Source organism: Triticum aestivum, chromosome 3A (genome assembly GCF_018294505.1).
Source record: "Triticum aestivum cultivar Chinese Spring chromosome 3A, IWGSC CS RefSeq v2.1, whole genome shotgun sequence".
Taxonomy (NCBI): domain Eukaryota; kingdom Viridiplantae; phylum Streptophyta; class Magnoliopsida; order Poales; family Poaceae; genus Triticum; species Triticum aestivum.
Window position 1 is genome coordinate 1,923,776 of NC_057800.1, and position 22,084 is coordinate 1,945,859.

The window sequence follows — 22,084 nt, forward strand, 5'->3', positions numbered from 1 at the left end:
GTGTAAAGCGCATGAAGAAACTCCATACTGATGGACTTTTGGAACCACTTGATTATGAATCACTTGGTACTTGCGAACCGTGCCTCATGGGCAAGATGACTAAAACGCCGTTCTCCGGTACTATGGAGAGAGCAACGGATTTGTTGGAAATCATACATACAGATGTATGTGGTCCGATGAATATTGAGGCTCGTGGCAGATATCGTTATTTTCTCACCTTCACAAATGACTTAAGCAGATATGGGTATATCTACTTAATGAAACATAAGTCTGAAACGTTTGAAAAGTTCAAAGAATTTCAGAGTGAAGTTGAAAATCATCGTAACAAGAAAATAAAGTTTCTACGATCTGATCGTGGAGGCGAATATTTGAGTTACGAGTTTGGTGTACATTTGAAACAATGCGGAATAGTTTCACAACTCACGCCACCCGGAACACCACAGCGTAATGGTGTGTCCGAACGTCGTAATCATACTTTACTAGATATGGTGCGATCTATGATGTCTCCTACTGATTTACCGCTATCATTTTGGGTTATGCTTTGGAGACGGCCGCATTCACGTTAAATAGGGCACCATCAAAATCCGTTGAGACGACGCCTTATGAACTGTGGTTTGGCAAGAAACCAAAGTTGTCGTTTCTGAAAGTTTGGGGCTGCGATGCTTATGTGAAAAAGCGTCAACCTGATAAGCTCGAACCCAAATCGGAGAAATGTGTCTGCATAGGATATCCAAAGGAGACTATTGGATACACCTTCTATCACAGATCCAAAGGCAAGACTTTTGTTGCTAAGTTCGGAAACTTTCTGGAGAAGGAGTTTCTCTCGAAAGAAGTGAGTGGGAGGAAAGTAGAACTTGACGAGGTAACTGTACCTGCTCCCTTATTGGAAAGTAGTACATCACAGAAACCTGTTTCCGAGACACCTACACCAATTAGTGAGGAAGCTAATGATAAAGATCATGAAACTTCAGAACAAGATACTACTGAACCTCGTAGATCAACCAGAGTGAGATCCGCACCAGAGTGGTACGATAATCCTGTTCTGGAAGTCATGCTACTAGATCATGATGAACCTACGAACTATGAAGAAGCGATGGTGAGCCCAGATTCCGCAAAATGGCTTGAAGCCATGAAATCTGAGATGGGATCCATGTATGAGAACAAAGTGTGGACTTTAGTTGACTTGCCCAATGATCGGTAAGCAATTGAGAATAAATGGATCTTCAAGAAGAAGACTGATGCCGACAGAAATATTACTGTCTACAAAGCTCGACTTGTCGCAAAAGGGTTTCGGTAAGTTCAAGGGATTGACTACGATGAGACCTTCTCACCCATAGCGATGCTTAAGTCTGTCCGAATCATGTTAGCAATTGCCGCATTTTATGATTATGAAATTTGGCAGATGGATGTCAAAACTGCATTCCTGAATGGATTTCTGGAAGAAGAGTTGTATATGATGCAACCAAAAGGTTTTGTCGATCCAAAGGGAGCTAACAAAGTGTGCAAGCTCCAGCGATCCATTTATGGACTGGTGCAAGCCTCTCGGAGTTGGAATAAACGCTTTGATAGTGTGATCAAAGCATTTGGTTTTATACAGACTTTTGGAGAAGCCTGTATTTACAAGAAAGTGAGTGGGAGCTCTGTAGCATTTCTTATATTATATGTGGATGACATATTACTGATTGGAAATGATATAGAATTTCTGGATAGCATAAAGGGATACCTGAATAAGAGTTTTTCAATGAAAGACCTCGGTGAAGCTGCTTACATATTAGGCATAAAGATCTATAGAGATAGATCAAGACGTTTAATTGGACTTTCACAAAGCACATACCTTGACAAGATTTTGAAGAAGTTCAAAATGGATCAAGCAAAGAAAGGGTTCTTGCCTGTGTTACAAGGTGTGAAGTTGAGTCAGACTCAATGCCCGACCACTGTAGAAGATAGAGAGAAAATGAAAGATGTTCCCTATGCTTCAGCCATAGGCTCTATCATGTATGCAATGCTGTGTACCAGACCTGATGTGTGCCTTGCTATAAGTCTAGCAGGGAGGTACCAAAGTAATCCAGGAGTGGATCACTGGACAGCGGTCAAGAACATCCTGAAGTACCTGAAAAGGACTAAGGATATGTTTCTCGTATATGGAGGTGACAAAGAGCTAATCATAAATGGTTACGTTGATGCAAGCTTTGACACTGATCCAGACGATTCTAAATCGCAAACCGGATACGTGTTTACATTAAACGGTGGAGCTGTCAGTTGGTGCAGTTCTAAACAGAGCGTCGTGGCGGGATCTACGTGTGAAGCGGAATACATAGCTGCTTCAGAAGCAGCGAATGAAGGAGTCTGGATGAAGGAGTTCATATCCGATCTATGTGTCATACCTAGTGCATCGGGTCCAATGAAAATCTTCTGTGACAATACTGGTGCAATTGCCTTGGCGAAGGAATCCAGATTTCACAAGAGAACCAAGCACATCAAGAGACGCTTCAATTCCATCTGGGATCTAGTCCAGGTGGGAGACATAGAGATTTGCAAGATACATTCGGATCTGAATGTTGCAGACCCGTTGACTAAGCCTCTTCCACCAGCAAAACATGATCAGCACCAAGGCTCCATGGGTGTTAGAATCATTACTGTGTAATCTAGATTATTGACTCTAGTGCAAGTGGGAGACTGGAGGAAATATGCCCTAGAGGCAATAATAAAGTTATTATTTATTTCCTTATATCATGATAAAAGTTTATTATTCATGCTAGAATTATATTAACCGGAAACATAATACATGTGTGAATACATAGACAAACAGAGTGTCACTAGTATGCCTCTACTTGACTAGCTCGTTAATCAAAGATGGTTATGTTTTCTAACCACGGACAAAGAGTTGTTATTTGATTAACGGGATCACATCATTAGTTGAATGATCTGATTGACATGAACCATTCCATTAGCTTAGCACCCGATCGTTTAGTATGTTGCTATTGCTTTCTTCATGACTTATACATATTCCTATGACTATGAGATTATGCAACTCCCGTTTGCCAGAGGAACACTTTGTGTGCTACCAGACGTCACAACGTAACTGGGTGATTATAAAGGAGCTCTACAGGTGTCTCCAAAGGTACATGTTGGGTTGGCGTATTTCGAGATTAGGATTTGTCACTCCGATTGTCAGAGAGGTATCTCTGGGCCCTCTCGGTAATGCACATCACTTAAGCCTTGCAAGCATTGCAACTAATGAGTTAGTTGCGGGATGATGTATTACAGACCGAGTAAAGAGACTTGCCGGTAATGAGATTGAACTAGGTATAGGATACCGACGATCGAATCTCGGGCAAGTAACATACCGATGACAAAGGGAACAACGTATGTTGTTATGCGGTCTGACCGATAAAAGATCTTCGTAGAATATGTAGGAACCAATATGGGCATCCAGGTCCCTCTATTGGTTATTGACCGGAGACGTGTCTCGGTCATGTCTACATTGTTCTCGAACCCGTAGGGTCCGCACGCTTAAGGTTTCGATGACAGTTATATTATGAGTTTATGCGTTTTGATGTACCGAAGGTTGTTCGGAGTCCCGAATGTGATCGCGGACATGACGAGGAGTCTTGAAATGGTCGAGACATAAAGATTGATATATGGAAGCCTATGTTTGGATAACGGAAGTGTTCCGGGTGAAATCGGGATTTTACCGGATTACCGGGAGGTTACCGGAACCCCCCTGGAGGTATATGGGCCTTAGTGGGCCTTAGTGAAAGAGAGGAGAGGTGGCCATAGATGGTCCGCGCGCCCCTCCCCCCCCTTGGTCTGAATAGGACAAGGAGAGGGGGCCGGCCCCCCTTCCTCCTCTCTCTCCTCTTTTCCCCCCTCCGCGAATCCTATTCCAACTAGGAAAGGGGGGGAGTCCTACTCCCGGAGGGAGTAGGACTCCTCCTGGCGCGCCTCCTCTTGGCCGCCCCCCCCCTTTGAGCCTTTATATACGGAGGCAGGAGCACCCCCTAGAGACACAAGTTGATCCACGTGATCATATTCTCAGCCGTGTGCGGTGCCCCCTTCCACCATAGTCCTTGATAATATTGTAGCGGTGCTTAGGCGAAGCCCTGCGACAGTAGTACATCAAGATCGTCACCACGCCGTCGTGCTGACGGAACTCTTCCCCGACACTTTGCTGGATTGGAGTCCGGGGATCGTCATCGAGCTGAACGTGTGCTAGAACTCGGAGGTGCCGTAGTTTCGGTGCTTGATCGGTCGGGCCGTGAAGACGTACGACTACATCAACCAAGTTAACGCTTCTGTTGTCGATCTACAAGTGTACGTAGATCACACTCCCTCCCCCTCTCATTGATATGCATCACCATGATCTTGCGTGTGCGTAGGAATTTTTTTGAAATTACTATGAAACCCAACACCTCGACCCCTCGAAGCCTCGACGACCCTGGAACCCTCGACCCCTCGGCGATCCTCTTCTTCCTCTCATGTTCGAGAGGATCGCCGAGGGGTCGGGAGGTTGCCTAGTGGAAAAGGATTCAACAAAACCATGTCTTCATCATTAGGCGAAAGTAACAGGTGCATGATGGTACGAAGCTCTCCAAATTTATTTTGGAACGGAGTCCTAGATAGGATAATTCGCTTTTTGGTACAAAGTTCAGCAAGAACCTTCCAAATATCGTTATTTGGAAGGCCTTTGCTGAAATTCATACAAAAAGGCAAATTATCCTATCCGGGACACCATTCCAAAATAACTTTGGAGGACTTCGTCATGCCCTGGTTACTTCCGGCTAATGATGAAGCCATGGATTTCTTCAATACTTTGACACTAGGAAACCTCTCTCGACCCCTCGGCGATCCTCGACCCCTCGAACCCTCGACGACCCTGGAACCCTCGACCCCTAGACGACCTTGGAACCCTCGACCCTCGATCCCTCGACCCTATAGAACCCTCGAACCCTCGACCCTGAAACCCTCGACCCTTGACCCCTTAACGACCCTTGACCCTCTACCCTAGTTCCCGACCCTCGACCCCTCGGCGATCCTCGACACCCTCGTTCCCGATAAAAATTAAGAAGAAGAGGAAGAAGAAGAAGAAGAAGAAGAAGAAGAAGAAGAAGAAGAAGAAGAAGAAGAAGAAGAAGAAGAAGAAAGAGGAGAAGAAGAAAGGTATAGCTAGAGGAGAAGATCGAAGAAAAAAAGAAGAAAAAAAAAGAGGAGAAGAAGAAAGGAATAGTGGAGAAGAAGAAAAAATAGAACATATTCTATTTTCTTGTAACGCCCCAAGACCGGAGCTTCAGATACCTTCCATGGGTTCCGAGTTTTGTTGGTGTTTTGTTTGGTTCGTTGCATTCATCCTTGCATCATGTGCATTGCATCATGTCATCATGTCATAAACCTTTTGCATCAAAACTAAATTAAATGGCATGGATCCTCGATCCATTTAAATCGAGGGAAGGGTGACTTCTCTTTATAACATATCCTCCCAATATTATAGGGAGCTATAACGAAATGTTCCATTAGTTTGGGATCACCTATAACACACTTGCAAATAATCACATGCCTTTTTCCGCTTCAAGTTTGGTCCCCAAACTTTTCCTATAATTTCTTTCGTCACTTCCCCGAGCTCCACCTAAATTCTCAACATTTTTGGGCACTTCAAAAAACCTGTCCTAGTTCAAACCTTTTGAATTAAATTCAAGGAAATTTGAATTTATTCTTTCAATCTTGGTCATTCCTAATTTCTTGGATGAACACATTTTGTGTGAGTCCAAGAAATTTAACCTCTTGCTCAAATTCGTTCACTAACCCTCTCCTGCATTTTTTCTTCTCTCTTTATTCTCCCTTCTTTCTTCTAAGGAGTATATGAGAGAGAGAGAGGGGGGGGGGGGGGGTTGCACCCAGGCCCAGCCGTAGCGGACAGCCCACCTGGGCCTCCCAATGCATAGCCAAGCCGGCCACTAGGCCCAATAAAGCTCCCCCCGTAACCCTAGGCCCAGCTGTCCCATTCCCACCTAAACCTAGCCCGATCCCCTCGCGCCCCCCTTCTCTCGGTCTCCCTCTCGTTCCCGCAGCGCGCCATATCCCCTCGATCCCCATCTCTCTCTTGCCCGATCCCCTAGCGCTCCTCGCAGCACCACCTCCCCCGATCCATCTCTTCTCCCTTCGTCCTCCACCTGCACTGCATCACAGGCAGAGAGGAGCGAGCGCCGCCTCCTCGTTCCTCATCCCTCTTCACCTCCTCGCCTCCCGTCGCATGGCCCGGCGCCAACACAGCTGCTGCTTCACCGTCCTTCAGCTCATCGTCGCTTCCTTGCCCATCTCCGGCGCCGCGCGGGTGGGCGCCACTGCCGGAGCTACTCCTTCCGCCGCATCGCCGGAGTAGGCCGAGCGCCACCTACCCCGTTCGGCTCCCTCGCCGAAGGCCGCCACCGCGACCCTGCCGGACACCGCCGACCCGGAGCACTGCGCCTCGGCCCCTGCCATGGGTACTGCGCCTGTGTCTTCGGCGCCCAACTGGAGCAGGGCCCCATGGACGCCAAGTCTCCCCATCGCTTCCCCGCCTCTCTGCCGCACCAGGGACTCGAGCCCTCCACGTGCGTTGCTGCATGGCTGCCGAGCCTGCCTCTGTCGTCATGCCCTTCTCCAACACCGCCCCATCGCCTCCTCGCTGCTGCTTGTCCATCTACAGCCATAGTCCGACACTAGCTCCACGAACACCTCCATCCGGTGCCTCCTTGGACCTCCTCGAGTTTGGCCACACCTCGACCCGCAGGACCGAGAAACGCCAAGTACCAGCAAGTTCCTGATGGATGCGCCAAGTCCCCAGCGAGACCCGTTTTCCGTCAAGTTCGACTACACGGCTATGACCTCGGAGTTGAACCGCAAGCGCCAAGTACCCCACCGGCAAGACCACACGGACGCTCGAACGACTACAGACCGAAACGTTAAGTACCTCGTCGATATGTGTATGACGACCAGGGCCAAAAGACCCGTACACCACTACCGTCGTTGAAGACCCGTGTAACGCATGCATCAAGTACCTCTACCGTCGACCCTAGAGCGTGCGAGAACGACTACTTCCACTACCGTCGTCGCGAGAACGTCTACTTCCTCTACTTTGCACCGGACGAGAACTGTCCCGCTTGCACGCTTCGAAGGTATAACCTCGAGATGACGTCCGTGAACGAATGCTTGCGTTGTATGAGTTGGAGCGTGCGTTGATCCGTGCCCGAGTTGTTCGTTGCACGAAGCCCTTCTTTTGCCTTGCCACCGTCATGTGGGAACCTGGAATCCGGGAGCACCCCATCTTCTTGCATGACACACTCGCACCCACTTTTGCACTGGTATCCCCGTGAGCTACCGGGTCATCGAAATGTTGCCGTGGCATCATTTACGTTTTGTCGCCGTGGCACCCCTTTTCTTTCTACCACGGTGACACAAATTCTTCATAATATGCTCATGTCAACTTTTACCAAAAATTGCATAAAACTTGAACATGTCATCCGCATCATGATAATAACATGAAGACTGTTTAAAATTGTTGTTTGCTTTAAATTGCTAAATGCATATGGGGATTTTCCGGACTTGTCGTTTTGTTGTTCCGGCCTCATTTAAACTTGCCTAGATAGATAGTGTCATTATGCTTCACCTTTTGCCATGCTAACAACATTTAATATTGTTGAGTACCTAAACGAGATCGAACCTAAATAAGTCATGTGGTGTTTTCTTCAACATGCAACTCCGTTGCATAGTGAGATCCATTTAATTTGTAGGGTTGTTTGTGCACTTTGCCATGCCATGCCTCATTAAACCGGACATTCATCATACTTGTTTGCACATCGTGCCATGCTTATGTGATGGTTGTTTACTTTGTTGTTTGCTTCTTTCCGGGTTGCTTCTCGCGTTAGCTTCGGTTTCGTTCCGGAGATGTGAGGATTTGTTCGACTACGTCCCTTTGTCTTCTTCATGGACTCGTTCTTCTTCCTACGGGATTTCAGGCAAGATGACCATACCCTCGAAATCACTTCTATCTTTGCTTGCTAGTTGCTCGCTCTTTTGCTATGCCTATGCTGCGATACCTACCACTTGCTTATCATGCCTCCCATATTGTTGAACCAAGCCTCTAACCCACCTTGTCCTAGCAAACCGTTGTTTGGCTATGTTACCGCTTTGCTCAGCCCCTCTTATAGCGTTGTTAGTTGCAGGTGAAGATTGGAGCTTGTTCCATGTTTGGAACATGGATATTTTGTTGGGATATCACGATATATCTTATTTAATTAATGCATCTATATACTTGGTAAAGGGTGGAAGGCTCGGCCTTATGCCTGGTGTTTTGTTCCACTCTTGCCGCCCTAGTTTCCGTCATATCAGTGTTATGTTCCCGGATTTTGCGTTCCTTACGCGGTTGGGTTATAATGGGAACCCCTTGACAGTTCGCTTTGAATAAAACTCCTCCAGCAAGGCCCAACCTTGGTTTTACCATTCGCCTCCTAGCCTCTTTTTCCCTTGGGTTAGGCCAGCCCAAGGATCATCTTTATTTTAACCCCCCCCCCCCCCGGGCCAGTGCTTGTCTAAGTGTTGGTCCGAAATGGGCAGCCTGCGGGCCACCTCCGGGAAACTTGAGGGCTGGTTTTACTCGTAGCTTGACCTATCCGGTGTTGCCCTGAGAACGAGATATGTGCAGCTCCCATCAGGATGTCGGCACATCGGGCGGCTTTGCTGGACTTGTTTTACCATTGTCGAGGATGTCTTGTAGAACCGGGATACCGAGTCTGATCGGAATGTCTCGGGAGGAGGTCTATTCCTTCGTTGACCGTGAGAGCTTTTCATGGGCTGAGTTGGGACTCCCCTACAGGGATTTGAACTTTCGAAAGCCGTGCTCGCGGTTATGGGCAGATGGGAATTTGTTAATGTCTGGTTGTAGAAAACCTGAAGTTGACCTTAATTAAAATGCATCAACCGCGTGTGTAACCGTGATGGTCTCTTTCCGGCGAAGTCCGGGAAGTGAACACGGTGTTGGAGTTATGTCTGACGTAGGTTATTCTAGGATCACTTCTTGATCATACTTTTATCGACCGTGCTTTGCCTTCTCTTCTCGCTCTCATTTGCGTATGTTAGCCACCATATATGCTAGTCGCTTGCTGCAGCTCCACCTCATACCTTTACCTTACCCATAAGCTTAAATAGTCTTGATCGCGAGGGTGCGAGATTGCTGAGTCCCCGTGACTCATAGATACTTCCAAAACCAACTTGCAGGTGCCGATGAGTCCGTGCAGTCGACGCAACCAAGCTCAGGAGGAGCTCGATGACGACCTTGTCCTTTGTGTTGTTTTCGTTCTAGTTGATCAGTAGTGGAGCCCAGTTGGGGCCGATCGGGGACCTTGTCGCATTTGGGGTTCTTCTTTTATTTTGGTTCCGTAGTCGGGCCTTGATTGTATTTGGATGATGTAATGCTTTATTCATGTAATTTCGTGAAGTGGCGAGTGTAAGTCAACTATGTATCTCTTTCCCTTATGTATTACATGGGTTGTGTGAAGATTACCTCACTTGCGACATTGCTTTTGATGCGGTTATGCCTCTAAGTCGTGCTCCGACACGTGGGAGATATAGCCGCATCGAGGGCGTTACATTTCTCTTCTTATCCACTATTCCTTTCTTCTTCTCCTCTTCTTTTTCTTCTTTTTTCTTCTTCTTATTTATTTCTCATCTTCTTCCTCTCCTCTTCTTCTTTCTAAGTCATGCTTATATACACAGAGTATTGGTCCCGATTCGTACCCCTCTCGACCCCTCGTCCCTCTCTCGACCCCTCGACGACCCTCGTCCCTGATAACATTTTTTTCTCCCCTCGACCCCTCTCGACCTCTCGTCCCCCTCTCGACCCCTCATCATCATCTATCACCCCCCCTCGTTTTCTTTAGCATATATCCATGAACAAAAAAATAATTCATATATAGAAAAAATGCTATATGAACATACATACATATGAGCATATACAGAGAGCATATACATAGCCAAATCCATATACAGAGATCATATACATACATACGTACATACATATGAGCATATACATACATACATAGCCAAATCCAAATACATATGAGCATATACACACACATATGAAAAATTTTATCACACACAGAGAGCAGCGGCGGCGGCGGCGATGATTAGAGCGACAGGGATCGATGGGAAGGGGCGGGGAGCTCACTAGGGGCGCGACGGGGAGGAGGCCGGCGACGGGGAGGAGGCCGGCGACGGCGCGGGGCAACGGGGAGGGGGCCGGAGATGGCGCACGCAGCGACGAGGAGGAGGCCGGCGACGGCGCACGCAGCGACGGGGAGAAGGCCTGTGGTGGCGCGGGGCGACGGCGACGGGGAGCGGGCGACGACGGGCTCGGGGCGGCGACGACGACGACGAACGGCCTTGCGGCGTCGGGGGCAAATGGGAGCGGTTGGCGAAATTTTCACAAGTGCTACCTTATATACCCAGAGCAAGGTCCTGGTTCGTGGCACGAACCGTGACCAATGCACACCTATGGTCCCGGTTCGTGCCACCAACCGGGGCCATAGGTCTCTTTTTAGCAGCCGAAAGGGCGGGAAGCAGAGGCCTATGGCCCCGGTTGGTGGCACCAACCGAGACTAAAGGGGGGCATTGGTCCCGGTTTGTGCCACGAACTGTGATCAATGCCCCCTTTAGTCCCGGTTAGTGCCACCAACCGGGACCAATGGCCTTGTACTGCCCCGCGCCCAAAAGTTTAGTCCCACCTCACTAGTTGAGAGGGCTCGGGAGTGGTTTATAAGCGTTGCTGCGCCCACCCTCCCGAACTCCTCTCAACTACAGGCTTTCGGGCCTAATCTGTCACTGCAATGCCTGTGGGCCTACAGGGCCTGCTGCGGGCCTGAATCCTGGCTCATGGTAGGGTTTCTAGTTGTATTTAGGCCGTGGTGGCCCAGTAGGTGGCATTTTTTTGTTTTTTTTTGTTGCTTTATTTATTTTCTTTTGTTTTTTGCTTTATTTTTTAATTCTTTATGCTTTTAGTTTTAGAAAAATTGTAAACTTTTTGTTAATGCCATTAGTTTTCAAATTTGAAAATATTTTTTTAGTTTTTTGTTTTCTTTGTTGCTTTATTTATTTTATTTTGTGATTAACTTTACTATAAAAATAGTTTTTTCCTATTTTTTTATTTGTTTTTTGCATTGTTTATTTTCTTTTGTTTTTTGCTTTAATTTTTAATTCTGTTTGCTTTTAGGTTAGCAAAATTATAAACTTTCTGTTAGTGCCATTAGTTTTAGAAAAATTATAAACTTTCTGTTAGTGCCATTAGTTTTCAAATTTGAAAACACTTTTTTAGTTTTTTTGTTTTCTTTGTTGCTTTATTTATTTTATTTTGTGATTAACTTTACTATAAAAATAGTTTTTTCCTGTTTTTTTGATTTGTTTTTTGCATTATTTATTTTCTTTTGTTTTTTGCTTAAATTTTTAATTCTGTTTGCTTTTAGGTTAGCAAAATTATAAACTTTCTGTTAGTGCCATTAGTTTTAGAAAAATTATAAACTTTCTGTTAGTGCCATTAGTTTTCAAATTTGAAAACACTTTTTTAGTTTTTTTTGTTTTCTTTGTTGCTTTATTTATTTTATTTTGTGATTAACTTTACTATAAAAATAGTTTTTTCCTGTTTTTTTGATTTGTTTTTTGCATTATTTATTTTCTTTTGTTTTTTGCTTTAATTTTTAATTCTGTTTGCTTTTAGGTTAGCAAAATTATAAACTTTCTGTTAGTGCCATTAGTTTTAGAAAAATTATAAACTTTCTGTTAGTGCCATTAGTTTTCAAATTTGAATAGTTAAAATTTGAATTCTTTGAAAATTGTTTGAATCACAAGTTTGTGATTAACTTACTAAAAAATGAGAATAGATGCGCTTATAGAGAAAATTCAACCTAAATTCCTAGTAAATTTCTATGAATTTCAGAGAAATTCACTATGAATTTAGGTTAAATTTTTCTCTATTAGGGCATCTATTTTCACTTTGAGAGGAGCTCAACAAGGCAGAGAGGGAAGGGCTTATAAACCGGTGTGAGCCCCCTTCGGTTGGCGAGGTGGGACTAAACTCGGCCCGCAACGAGGACCAACCCCTTTAGTCCCGGTTTGTGGCACAAACCGGGACTAATGGTCATGGGCCAGGGGCGAGGAGCAAAATTATAAACTTTCTGTTAGTGCCATTAGTTTTAGAAAGTTGAAAGTTGGCATGGGCCAAGGACTAATGGTCATGGTATTACGAGGGCTGAACCATAAGACATGAAAGCATTTCAAATGAACTCTGAAAAAGTTGAAAGTTGCGATGGTATCATAATTTCACCCGCATAGCATGTGCATGTACAAAACGGACAATGGTAGCATGTTCGTGTGTTACAAAGTTGCGGGAGAAAGTCTTCACTTTTTCTTCGCTTGTGTCATTTGCTTATTGCGCCGTAACCATGGATAATCTTCATTGTTTATCAGGATGCTTGGGTCAGCCTTGACATTGAAGGGAGGAATTTCATGAAACTTTTCATAATCTTCAGACATGTCTGTCTTGCCGTCCACTCCCAGGATGTCCCTTTCTCCTGAAAGAACTATGTGGCGCTTTGGCTCATCGTATGATGTATTCGCTTCCTTATGTTTTCTTTTTCTCGGTTTGGTAGACATGTCCTTCACATAGATAACATGTGCCACATCATTGGCTAGGACGAACGGTTCGTCAGTGTACCCAAGATTTTTCAGATCCATTGTTGTCATTCCGTACTGTGGGTCTACCAGTACCCCGCCACCTAACAGATTGACCCATTTGCACTTAAACAAAGGGACCTTAAAATCAGGTCCGTAGTCAAGTTCCCATATGTCCACTATGTAACCATAATATGTATCCTTTCCGCTCTCGGTTGCTGCATCAAAGCGGACACCGCTATTTTGGTTGGTGCTCTTTTGATCTTGGGTGATCGTGTAAAATGTATTCCCATTTATCTCGTATCCTTTGTAAGTCAATACAGTCAAAGATGGTCCCCTGGACAACAAGTACAACTCATCACAAACAATGTTGTCACCTCTGAGACGTGTTTCCAACCAACTGCTGAAAGTCCTGATGTGTTCACATGTAATCCAGTTGTCGCACTACTCCGGGTGTTTGGAGCGCAGACTGTTCTTGTGTTCATCGACATACGGGGTCACCAAGGTAGAGTTCTGTAGAACTGTGTAGTGTGCTTGAGACCAAGAATATCCATCCCTGCATATTATTGAGTCTCTTCCAAGAGTGCCTTTTCCAGTCAGGCTCCCCTCATACCGCGATTTAGGGAGACCTATCTTGTTAAGGCCAGGAATGAAGTCAACACAAAACCCGATAACATCCTCTGTTTGATGGCCCATGGAGATGCTTCCTTCTGGCCTAGCGCGATTACGGACATATTTCTTTAGGACTCCCATGAACCTCTCAAAGGGGAACATATTGTGTAGAAATACGGGCCCCAGGATGACAATCTCATCGACTAGATGAACTAGGACGTGCGTCATGATATTGAAGAAGGATGGTGGGAACACCAGCTCGAAACTGACAAGACATTGCGCCACATCACCCCTTAGCCTTGGTACGATTTCTGGATCGATCACCTTCTGAGAGATTGCATTGAGGAATGCACATAGCTTCACAATGGCTAATCGGACGTTTTCCGGTAGAAGCCCCCTCAATGCAGCCGGAAGCAGTTGTGTCATAATCACGTGGCAGTCATGAGACTTTAGGTTCTGAAACTTTTTCTCTGGCATATTTATTATTCCCTTTATATTTGACGAGAAGCCAGTCGTGACCTTCATACTAAGCAGGCATTCAAAGAAGATTTCTTTCTCTTCTTTCGTAAGAGCGTAGCTGGCAGGACCTTTATACTGCTTCGGAGGCATGCCGTCTTTTTCGTGCAAACGTTGCAGGTCCTCCCGTGCCTCAGGTGTATCTTTTGTCTTCCCATACACGCCCAAGAAGCCTAGCAGGTTCATGCAAAGGTTCTTCGTCACGTGCATCACGTCGATTGAGGAGCGGACCTCTAGCTCATTCCAGTAGGGTAGGTCCCAAAATATAGATTTCTTCTTCCACATGGGTGCGTGTCCCTCAGCGTCATTCAGAACAGCTAGTCCACCGGGACCCTTTCCAAAGATTACGTAGTGTAAATCATTGACCATAGCAAGCACGTGATCACCGGTGCGCATGGCGGGCTTCTTCCGGTGATCTGCCTCGCCTTTGAAATGCTTGCCTTTCTTTCGACATTGATGGTTGGTCGGAAGAAATCGACGATGGCCCAGGTACACATTCTTCCTGCATTTGTCCAGGTATATACTTTCAGTGTCATCTAAATAGTGCGTGCATGCGTGGTATCCTTTGTTTGTCTGTCCTGAAAGGTTACTGAGAGCGGGCCAATCGTTGATGGTCACGAACAGCAACGCCTTAAGGTTAAATTCCTCCTGTCTGTGCTCATCCCACGTACGTACACCGTTTTCATTCCACAGCTGTAAAAGTTCTTCAACTAATGGCCTTAGGTACACATCAATTTCGTTGCCGGGCTGCTTAGGGCCTTGGATGAGAACTGGCATCATAATGAACTTCCGCTTCATGCACATCCAAGGAGGAAGGTTATACATACATAGAGTCATGGGCCAGGTGCTGTGATTGCTGCTCTGCTCCCCGAAAGGATTAATGCCATCCGCGCTTAAAGCAAACCATACATTCCTTGGGTCCTTTGCAAACGCATCCCAGTACTTTCTCTCGATTTTTCTCCACTGCGACCCGTCAGCGGGTGCTCTCAACTTCCCATCTTTATTTCGATTCTCACTGTGCCATCGCATCAACTTGGCATGCTCTTCGTTTTTGAACAGACGTTTCAATCGTGGTATTATAGGAGCATACCACATCACCTTCGCAGGAACCCTCTTCCTGGGGGGCTCGCCGTCAACATCACCAGGGTCATCTCGTCTGATCTTATACCGCAATGCACCGCATACCGGGCATGCGTTCAGATCCTTGTATGCACCGCGGTAGAGGATGCAGTCATTAGGGCATGCATGTATCTTCTCCACCTCCAATCCTAGAGGGCATACGACCTTCTTTGCTGCGTATGTACTGTCGGGCAATTCGTTATCCTTTGGAAGCTTCTTCTTCAATATTTTCAGTAGCTTCTCAAATCCTTTGTCAGCCACAGCATTCTCTGCCTTCCACTGCAGCAATTCCAGTACAGTACCGAGTTTTGTGTTGCCATCTTCGCAATTGGGGTATAACCCTTTTTTGTGATCCTCTAACATGCGGTCGAACTTTAGCTTCTCCTTTTGACTTTCGCATTGCGTCCTTGCATCAACAATGATCTGGCGGAGATCATCATCATCGGGCACATCGTCTGGTTCCTCTTGATCTTCAGCAGCTTCACCCGTTGCAGCATCATTGGGCACATCGTCTGGTTCCTCTTGATCTTCACCAGCTCCCCCCGTTGCAGCATCACCGTATTCAGGGGGCACATAGTTGTCATCGTAGTCTTCTTCTTCATCGTCTTCCATCATAACCCCTATTTTTCCGTGCCTCGTCCAAACATTATAGTGTGGCATGAAACCCTTGTAAAGCAGGTGGGAGTGAAGGATTTTCCGGTTAGAGTAAGACCTCGTATTCCCACATTCTGCATGGACAACACATAAAACCATTCTGCTTGTTTGCCTCAGCCGTATCGAGAAACTCATGCACGCCCTTAATGTACTCGCGGGTGTGTCTGTCACCGTACATCCATTGCCGGTTCATCTGCGTGCATTATATATAATTAAGTGTCCAAATTAATAGAAGTCCATCATCACATTAAAACCAAAGTGCATCCATAGTTCTCATCTAACAACATATGGCTCTCCAGAGCATCTAATTAATTAAACCATACATTGAAACTATGTAAAATATTTCAATGCGAAAACAAATGCGATCATAATCGCAAACAAGGTAACAATTGATCCAACGGCATAATGATACCAAGCCTCGGTATGAATGGCATATTTTCTAATCTTTCTAATCTTCAAGCGCATTGCATCCATCTTGATCTTGTGATCATCGACGACATCCGCAACATGCAACTCCAATATCATCTTCTCCTCCTCAATTTTTTTTTATTTTTTTCCTTCAACAAATTGTTTTCTTCTTCAACTAAATTTAACCTCTCGACAATAGGGTTGGTAGGCATTTCTGATTCACATACATCCTAGATAAATAAAATTTATGTCACGTTGGTCGGCATAATTTTCATAAACAATAAATGAACCAATAGTTATAAAGATAATATACATACCACATCCGAATCATAGACAGGACGAGGGCCGACGGGGGCGGATACCAAAACCATCGCACTATATAAGATGCAATAATAAATGTAAGAAAATGATACAAGTATCTATCTAAACATACAAGTAAGAATATTTTTCCTTTCAGAAAGAAGATAAGAACAAGAGGCTCACCACGGTGGTGTCGGTGATGAGATCGGCGCGGGTGATCGACGGCGGTGAAGACGGGGACGGGGCGTGACGGACCGCTAAATCTAGACAAATCTCGAGGAAAATGGAGTTGGAGGTCGAGCTTCGAGAGGAGAAAGCTTAAGTAGTGTGGCTCGGGCATTCCATCGAACACCTCATGTGCATAGGAGGTGAGCTAGAGCACCACAAAGCCCTCTCCCCCTCGGCCAGAGAAAAACAGAGCACTGGGGTGCTCTGCTCGCGAGCGAGGGGTATATATAGGCACCTCATTGGTCCCGGTTGGTGACATGAGCCGGGACTAAAGGGGAGCCTTTGGTCCCGGTTCAAGCCACCAACCGGGACCAATGGTGGTGGGCGAGGAGCGAGGCCCATTGGTCCCGGTTCATCCCACCAACCGGGACCAAAAGGTCCAGATGAACCGGGACCAATGGCCCACGTGGCCCAGCCTGGACCAAAGCCCTGTTTTCTACTAGTGCCCGCCTCTCCAGCCGCCCCCTCCGACAAAACAAAGTCTGGTTGCATCCTGTTGGGGGACATGCAGTTGCCGTCGGAGGCGATACTTGCAGTTGCAAGCCCTAGTGTACACGTGCAACTGCCCCCTCTCTTATTGCCTCTTTGATAAAACAAAGTCCTATTGCTTCTGTGTGGAATATATGCAATTGCAGTCCGTGGTGACACTTGCAGTTCCATGCGTAGTGTACATGTGCAATTGCCCTCCCCCACTCCCTGACCCTAAAAAAACAAAAAGTTCATTGCAAGTTGGGGGCAAACATGAAAAGTCCCCTCCCCCCTTCCTCGAGAAAACAAAAGTTCAATTGTATTCATGGTTGAATACATGCGAAGAATGAAGAAAAAAGGAAGAAATTCTATTTGTGAGTCAGGGCGGATGAGTATTACAATTTATTTTGTCAAAAACCCTTGTGCATTATTTATTATCAATTACATAACAAAAGAGACAAACAACAACACAAATTCTAACTAAAAAGGAAAAACTAGTTAGTTAATGCTCACGCCTTGTCGACAAAATTTACAAAACAAAAAAAAATGATAGTTGATATTCTCATTCAAAGTAACTAAATGATATTCTCATTTCTGAAAACTGTGCAAACAAAAGTTAGCAACCCTCCCCATTTGAGTATTCAAAGTAAAAAAAAGTTGGTCGACATAGATGCCTCTGATATATTATCTAGTTGATATAAAAATAAATTAAATAACACTACAGGAAACACTGATAAAATATATATCTCTAGCCTGTCCATTTTTAGTGAGCTATCTGAACCTTGGTTGATTGACTGGACAAAAACAGAGGGAAAAGGGTGACCCAAAAACAGCTACTAGTAGAATCTAAGTGAAAAAAAACATACAAATTGTGATAATCTATGTTCCACTAATCAACGGTTAAAGACCTGCCCGCTGATTTCATTGAATGTAATACAAAAAGGTATACACACTGACTGACAAAGAAATCTACTAGCATGTCCAAGAAACAACCTATTACAAAAATGGATACACACAAAAATCCCACCTATTTGAACCCCACTTAAGTAATCTGTACTGATGGAAGACCAAGTACTCTTAGATCTAACCAACAAAAATGGATAAATAAAAAGAACAAGAAAATGGACACAAAGAGGGGATACTTGTTGTACCAGCGGGATTAACCCAGGAGAAAAAAACAACATGAAAGGACGCCTCACTTGCCCATCCCACGTGCAAACCACCTGGCCCAGAAACTAAAAAAGCCCAAACAGAAGCAGAAACATAGAAAAAACATAACTGGACCGGATGCGTCCCTAACAAGGCCGAAACTAGGCAAAACAGTCACTAGCACGAATCTTCAAGCAACAAAAGATCTAATGGCTAAAGCGTCGACTGAGACTTCGCGAAGTCTCAGTCGACTGAGATTTAGCGCGAAGTCTCAGTCGACTGAGATTTAGCCGCACCGTTTAAAAAAAAATCTGCGTACCCTCCACTGAAAGCTAGCTAGCCTATAAATAGTATCAGGCGCTCCATCATATAGTCACCGCAATCTTATTCGCATCTCTTAGCTCAAGACCTTCTCTTGCTCCACATATTTACCTCTAAGCTCTACAGAGCTTGCTCGGCAACAATGGCTGCAGGTGGGGCTTTTCTTCTTGCTTTTTCTGTTTTTTCCATGCTGGTTATGTCTTCCCTGGGGGGCCTAGGCCTTTATGCAGCGACTACGAGACGCTATGTCGTACCAACTGCCATGCAGAGGTTGAAACCCTCTGCGGCAGTACCTGCGACTACAACAACAGCGGTCAGGCGGACTGCCGGCGTCAGATCTTCAAGAGGTGCACCACAGAAGGTACCTGCTGCAGTAGCAACGGCACATGCACTTGTGATTGCAACACTGTAGCTCAAAACGGTTGCTTCGGGGTCAGCGACGGCTACACACGTTGCCGTTCATGCAAGCGTGGCAGGTTCGAGCAGTGCTATCCCACCTGCAAGAACGACTGCAACAACAACTGCAAGAAGAAGAAAGGGTGCCACGCATAGGAAAACCACATGTAATCGGGGTCGGGTGCCCTGCATAGGAAATAACATGGCTCCTTGCTGTCGTCTGTAGATTTCTTTAAACGCCACGACCTGGTTTTGTGGGATGACGTTTTTGTTAGACCCTTTGGATCGGGGTAGGCTAGATCATCCGATAAACCTACCTTCTTTGGGTGCGGATGAGCTTGATCCAGCGCTGGCCATGGTGAAGTAGGGGACGGTGATGGCAGAGAGATCGAGATGGGGAGGTGGCAGTGGTGCTTCCCGTCAGCACTGCGATTGCCCTAGATCGGAAGGGGATTTCGGTGGGGAGACTTGTGGCGCGGTGAACCTCGTACCGTGTGCCCCGGCCCCCACCTCTCTATATATCGCAGGTCACAGGGGCCCACCAACCATAAGAGGGTTGGGCACCCCCGATCAGGGCGCGAATAGATCAGGGCCCGATGGGCCGTTGGGCCCACTCGGTGGAGAGATCAACCTAACATTCTCCCCCTTGATCTCAACTTTTTTCTTTTAACCTTATACTTTCTAGTTTATTTGTTTCGTCACATATTGATACATAGAGCATGTTGCATCGTCACAGCTTAAATGCCGATAGAATCATACTGCTACAACATACGTTTTGTTCAGAAACAAATTATGTTCCTTTTGGGCCTATCCACGAATCATAAGGCTTTTCCTTAAACCCATGCCGGCTAAGTGTTCCTTAAACACATTGGGTGGTAAGCGTTTCATTAGCGGATCCGCAAGCATATCCTTTCATATCCTTTGTCCTTATATGCTCGAGACTTATAATTTGATCCTGGATTTTATCTTTTACAACATAATACCTTATCTCTATTGTTTTGGCAGCATTACTCAACTTGTTGTTGTGAGCGTAAAATACTGCGGGTTGGTTGTCGCAGTACATCTTTAGTGGTTTGTGAATACAATCTACCACTTTCAAGTCGGGTACAAATTTCTTTAGCCATATCGCCTGCCCCGTGGCTTCGAAGCATGCTATGAATTATGCATACATCGTGGATGATGCAACTATCGACTGCTTGGAGCTTTTCCACGAAATAGCTCCCCCAGCGAGAGTGAAGACGTATCCTGACGTGGATTTTCTATCATCTCTGTCCCCCGCAAAATCTGCGTCTGAATACCCTTTTATCTCTAGGGAATCGGTTCTCCTATATATTAGCATGTAGTCCTTCGTGACTTACGCATAACGCAATGCTTTCTTTACCATCTTCCAGTGCTCCATGCCTGGATTCTCTTGATATCTACCGAGTACCTCGGTGATAAAATCTAAGTCAGGGCAAGTGCACACTTGTGCATACTGTAAGCTACCAACTGCCGAAGCATATGGTACTGCTTTCATTTGATCGATCTCGTACTGGTTCTTGGGACATTGGAATTTCCCAAAACTATCGCCCTTGACTATGGGAGCAAGCGTGGCTTTACTCGCATGCATATTATACTTTTTGAGAACCTTTTCTAAATATGCTTTCTGCGATAGTCCTAAGACTCCATTGTTCCTATCTCGGTGAATTTCTATGCCCAAAACATATGATGCTTCACCAAGATCTGTTATGTCAAAATTTGAGGATAAGTATTTCTTTGTTTCTTGTAGTAGACTAACATCACTGCTAGCAAGCAGGATATCATCCACATACAAGATTAGGAAAATATATTTCCCATTTTTAAACTTTTCATAAATACAATTATCCTCAATATTTTCTTTAAATCCAAAACTTCTAATCGTTTGGTTAAACTTTAGATACCACTGCCGAGAGGCTTGTCTTAATCCATAAATGGATTTCTTCAGGCGGCATCCCATATTTTCCTTACCTTCCAGGATAAAACCCTTGGGTTGTTTCATGTAGACCTTTTCTTTTAAATCACCATTTAGAAATGTCGTCTTAACATCCATTTGATGTAACTCTAAATCAAAATGTGCAACTAATGCCATTATGATTCTGAAGGAATCCTTACATCAGACGGGAGAAAATGTCTCATTGTAATCTATCCCTTCTCTTTGTGTGAATCCTTTTGCCACGAGTCGTGCTTTATACTTTTCTATATTCCCTTTAGAGTCATACTTAATTTTGTAGACCCATTTACAGCCTACTGTTTTGGCTCCTTTAGGAATTTCCTCTAAGTCCCAAACATCTTTGGAACTCATCAATTTCATCTCGTCTTCCATTGCCCTCATCCACTTTGATGAATGAGAGCTTCTCATGGCTTCTTCATATAAGGTGGGATCTTTTTCCATATGAACCATTTCTGTGTTATAAACTTTAAAGTCAGTAGAAATAGCTGACTTTCTTGGTCTTGTAGACCTTCTAAGGGAATCAGTTTCTGGCACATTCTGTGCCTCAACTTCTGGCACTTCTTCTAAAATTTGTTGTTGCACCTCCTTTTTATGCTCAACAACAGGTTCAGTCGCCTCCTGACGGACAGGTTCCGGGTCTACCCCCATAGTTGTCATGGGTGGAGTTGCAACTGGTAGTGAGAAAAATGGCTCCTGAATCATCGGATTAGGTGCATGCACCCTCTTCTCCTCAAGATCAATTTTCCGAGCTACCAAGCTCCCCCTCATCATTCCGTCCTCAAAGAAGACTGCATGTCTCATTTCTACAAACTTTGTATATTTGTCTAGGCAGTAGAAACGAAAACCTTTTGATCTGTCTGGATAGCCAATGAAGTGGCAACTTACTGTTTTGGGATCTAACTTTGCAATGTTTGGATTAAACATTTTGGCCTCAGCATGACACCCCCACACCCTGAAGTGATGTAGGGAGGGCGTCCATAGCTCGTACGGTGTTTTGGGCACCGACTTGCTTGGTACTCTATTGTGAATGTGAATGGCGGTTTTAAGCGCCTCCATCCATAATCCCAATGGAAAGTTGGAATAACTCATCATGCTACGCACCATATCCATAAGTGTACGGTTGCACCTTTCAGCTACTCCATTTTGCTGAGGTTCACCCGGCATTGAATACTGGGCAACTATGCCAGTCTCCTGTAAGAACTTTGCAAACGGTCCAGGGACTTGGCCATATGGAGTGTGCCGACCGTAGTA

General features: G+C 45.3%; 1 pseudogene; it reads left to right on the forward strand.

The window, feature by feature from the left end:
• The first annotated feature begins 18,610 nt into the window (after positions 1-18,610).
• On the forward strand, positions 18,611-19,116 carry LOC123057423 (uncharacterized; annotated as a pseudogene).
• Positions 19,117-22,084: the final 2,968 nt, after the last annotated feature.